Source organism: Diplotaxodon limnothrissa, linkage group LG15 (assembly GCF_057381915.1).
Source record: "Diplotaxodon limnothrissa isolate DT_005_m linkage group LG15, D_limnothrissa_male_GT1.1, whole genome shotgun sequence".
NCBI lineage: Eukaryota > Metazoa > Chordata > Actinopteri > Cichliformes > Cichlidae > Diplotaxodon > Diplotaxodon limnothrissa.
The window spans coordinates 41,228,183-41,233,126 of record NC_140610.1 but is presented as its reverse complement, the minus strand read 5'-3'; positions in this window follow the sequence as shown (position 1 = coordinate 41,233,126).

Here is a 4,944-nt window from a genome sequence, read left to right as displayed (position 1 = left end):
GAAAGTGCAAGAAGAACTTGCAGAAGAGAAAATTGAGGTGAAGGTATTCAAGAAAGAAATGACGGTGACCAAGAAAGACTGCAGAGACGCACTGAAAGAAATGCGAAAGCACAAAAAGGAAGCTAAAGAGCTCCTCAAACACAAAGGGAAACTGGCCAAACAGCAGCTGAAAGAAAAATTTAAAGATGCCGAGGAGCAGCTCAACAAGACCTTAAACGAACTGAAGGCAAAAGAAAAAGAAAAGCAAGCCGAGGACAGGAGGGGATTCTGGAGCAGACTGCTGAGAAAGAACTGACCCAGCAGCATCAATAGTTTCTTCCCCCTCTCTCCACCTTTCTTTCAGCCCATCCTTCTTCTTGGGACGTTTGTTTGTTTTTTAAAAACTGAAATGCACAAATAAAATTGCCATAACTTTACATGTTGCCTGCTTCTTTTCTTGTGTGTCTGTGGATGTAAAACAGTAACACACTTTCTGCTCTGTGTCTTTAATTGTAAATAAATGCAATATGTTTTCATTTTAAAATGCAGTGCAAAAAACTTCTGCTCTGAATCTTTTTTTTAGCAAAAAGCTTTTTTTTGCCTGTTGTGGAAGTTTTCCATTTAAATAAAGCCTGCAGACGAGCGGTGAGCGGTAGCTAACATTCTTTAATCAAACACACAAAGAACAGACAACCAAGCTTGATGAAGTCCCTGCATGACCGCGGGACAGACGGTCAGCAGAGTCTGAGCCCAGCATGGCTCTCAGTTAAATATCTCCAGGAACAAAAGGCAGTACACAGCTGTTTCACACCTTAAGGTTCACACTCCCTTGCTGCCTCCCAGAGTCCTCAAAGAGACAAAAGACTCTTCCTGTGGAGTTTTCTGCTTCCCCCAACTTCCTTACTACACCCCCACCATTTGTCTTACTGTATGAGTGTGAGACATGTTAAAATCCAGTGGCACCAAGGCATCATACAATAAAATAATGTGATTAATACATAAGTAAAAGAAATTCCTATACATGCCCCTTCCTGATTTCTTACACTTACATGTTTCCAATTTCAAATGTTAACACAGATGTTCAGAGTAAATACAGATTGTAGTTTTTTAAATGATGATTTCATTTAGTTTGGGGAAACAGCTCCAACTTTACCTCATGTAGAAAAAGTCATTTCCTTCTAAACCTAATAAGTGGTTTTGTCATCTAGCAAGAACTGCAATCAAGCATTTGCAATAACTAATAAAAAAAGCACTTGGGACAATTGTGTTGGTGACAGCTTTTGTTATAATATCAATAATATTCATATGAATATGGGATACTGTTACATGTTTGCACAGACTTTTGTGGAATATGGAGACACTCCTGGCATTATATGAGCAAAGTGAGACTCATTTTTTAGGGTTGGTGGAGATGAGTGTGAAGATCCAAACAATCCCTGTCAGTGATGGAGAAGCTTTGATGGAAATATTTGGTAAAAAGTTCACCAGCATGAAGGAAATGAAGTTTCAAACTTTCCTTAGGAGGAGCCCAGCACGCCTGCTTAAAGAAAAGTGAGTGTGGCGATGTGGATGCTTGCAGCGACTGCTGTATAGAGGCCATCCTGCTACACATGAAACACATCAGAGTCATAATTGTTATTTTAGTCACGTGTTTGTTTATTATCCTTATTGTTTTATCTGGGACTGTTTGCAGACATCTCAGAGAGAGGAGACACCAGCATCTGAACAGAGACTCAAACCAGCAACCTGCAGCTCCCTGCTTGGCTGCTCCAGTTTTCTCCTCACTCATGTTGCCCACCAGTGATTTCTAGCTGCCCACCCACACAGCAGGCTAGAATATGCGCTGAGCCTCAGCACCCAATACTTGGACATGTTTTCTTTATTAAATAATGAACCAGACCCCAAAAGTAAACAGCTGTTATTGCTAGGCAACGGGAGCAGCCTTTGGCGATGCAGCACCTGACATTCCTGACCATGTGGGCGGAGCATGCATGAAATGGAATGTTCAGTAGAACTGTGCAACACAAGCACTTAGTTCCAGCATGTTTCATTGTATCCAGACACAGCTAGAGACACATCTACAGCAGCATCTCTGTGCAGGACAAACGACAGTTGACGAAGAAACATCGAAAACTTCACTTCACTCCTCTACAAAACGTTGGCTCCTTTGTTTAAAAGGCCAAAATGAATCGAGGGAGAACGAGAAGAGGATCGGCGAGTGCTTCACCTCACAATTCAGTACAGCTGATTAACCTGCAAGAAGAACTTCAAATGATACAGGCTGAAAATTTCAAATTAAAAGAAGAGGCAGAAAAATCAAGAGGAGAAGCTAAAGATTCAAAGTTTGAAACTGATGTAGTATTGCAGGAATTACTGCATGTGGGTCTCAAACTTAAAGGAGAGAAAATGGGAAAACAACAGGCAGAAAAGGAGAATGAAAAGATGAAGAAAGAACTGTTGGAAGCTCAAAAAGCATTGGAGGAAGAGAAAAGCACAGCACAAGAAGCTAACAATAAATATCAAACTGCAAAGAAGGAGGCAGGAAATGTGATGCAGGAATTACAGGAGGTGCAGGAAGCTTTTGGAGAGGGAAAAAGGAAAATGCAGTTGGCAACACAAGAAGCTGCAAATGTAACAGCTGAAGCTGAAACACTAAGGAAGGAATTACTGCATGTAAAGCAACAACTTGAAGAGGAGAAAAAACGTAAAGATGAGGCAGAAAATGAGATTGAAAATTTGAAGAAAGAATTGTTGGAAGCTCAAAAAGTGTTGGAGGAAGAGAAAATGAAAATAGAGGAAGCAAAGAAAGAAATGGAAGATACAAAGAGTCACACTGAAAACATGAAGAAGGAACTGATGAAAGTGCAAGAAGAACTTGCAGAAGAGAAAATTGAGGTGAAGGTATTCAAGAAAGAAATGACGGTGACCAAGAAAGACTGCAGAGACGCACTGAAAGAAATGCGAAAGCACAAAAAGGAAGCTAAAGAGCTCCTCAAACACAAAGGGAAACTGGCCAAACAGCAGCTGAAAGAAAAATTTAAAGATGCCGAGGAGCAGCTCAACAAGACCTTAAACGAACTGAAGGCAAAAGAAAAAGAAAAGCAAGCTGAGGACAGGAGGGGATTCTGGAGCAGACTGCTGAGAAAGAACTGACCCAGCAGCATCAATAGTTTCTTCCCCCTCTCTCCACCTTTCTTTCACCCCATCCTTCTTCTTGGGACGTTTGTTTGTTTTTTAAAAACTGAAATGCACAAATAAAATTGCCATAACTTGACCTCATGTTGCCTGCTTCTTTTCTTGTGTGTCTGTGGATGTAAAACAGTAACACACTTTCTGCTCTGTGTCTTTAATTGTAAATAAATGCAATATGTTTTCATTTTAAAATGCAGTGCAAAAAACTTCTGCTCTGAATCTTTTTTTTAGCAAAAAGCTTTTTTTTGTCTGTTGTGGAAGTTTTCCATTTAAATAAAGCCTGCAGACGAGCGGTGAGCGGTAGCTAACATTCTTTGATCAAACACACAAAGAACAGACAACCAAGCTTGATGAAGTCCCTGCATGACCGCGGGACAGACGGTCAGCAGAGTCTGAGCCCAGCATGGCTCTCAGTTAAATATCTCCAGGAACAAAAGGCAGTACACAGCTGTTTCACACCTTAAGGTTCACACTCCCTTGCTGCCTCCCAGAGTCCTCAAAGAGACAAAAGACTCTTCCTGTGGAGTTTTCTGCTTCCCCCAACTTCCTTACTACACCCCCACCATTTGTCTTACTGTATGAGTGTGAGACATGTTAAAATCCAGTGGCACCAAGGTATCATACAATAAAATAATGTGATTAATACATAAGTAAAAGAAATTCCTATACATGCCCCTTCCTGATTTCTTACACTTACATGTTTCCAATTTCAAATGTTAACACAGATGTTCAGAGTAAATACAGATTGTAGTTTTTTAAATGATGATTTCATTTAGTTTGGGGAAACAGCTCCAACTTTACCTCATGTAGAAAAAGTCATTTCCTTCTAAACCTAATAAGTGGTTTTGTCATCTAGCAAGAACTGCAATCAAGCATTTGCAATAACTAATAAAAAAAGCACTTGGGACAATTGTGTTGGTGACAGCTTTTGTTATAATATCAATAATATTCATATGAATATGGGATACTGTTACATGTTTGCACAGACTTTTGTGGAATATGGAGACACTCCTGGCATTATATGAGCAAAGTGAGACTCATTTTTTAGGGTTGGTGGAGATGAGTGTGAAGATCCAAACAATCCCTGTCAGTGATGGAGAAGCTTTGATGGAAATATTTGGTAAAAAGTTCACCAGCATGAAGGAAATGAAGTTTCAAACTTTCCTTAGGAGGAGCCCAGCACGCCTGCTTAAAGAAAAGTGAGTGTGGCGATGTGGATGCTTGCAGCGACTGCTGTATAGAGGCCATCCTGCTACACATGAAACACATCAGAGTCATAATTGTTATTTTAGTCACGTGTTTGTTTATTATCCTTATTGTTTTATCTGGGACTGTTTGCAGACATCTCAGAGAGAGGAGACACCAGCATCTGAACAGAGACTCAAACCAGCAACCTGCAGCTCCCTGCTTGGCTGCTCCAGTTTTCTCCTCACTCATGTTGCCCACCAGTGATTTCTAGCTGCCCACCCACACAGCAGGCTAGAATATGCGCTGAGCCTCAGCACCCAATACTTGGACATGTTTTCTTTATTAAATAATGAACCAGACCCCAAAAGTAAACAGCTGTTATTGCTAGGCAACGGGAGCAGCCTTTGGCGATGCAGCACCTGACATTCCTGACCATGTGGGCGGAGCATGCATGAAATGGAATGTTCAGTAGAACTGTGCAACACAAGCACTTAGTTCCAGCATGTTTCATTGTATCCAGACACAGCTAGAGACACATCTACAGCAGCATCTCTGTGCAGGACAAACGACAGTTGACGAAGAAAC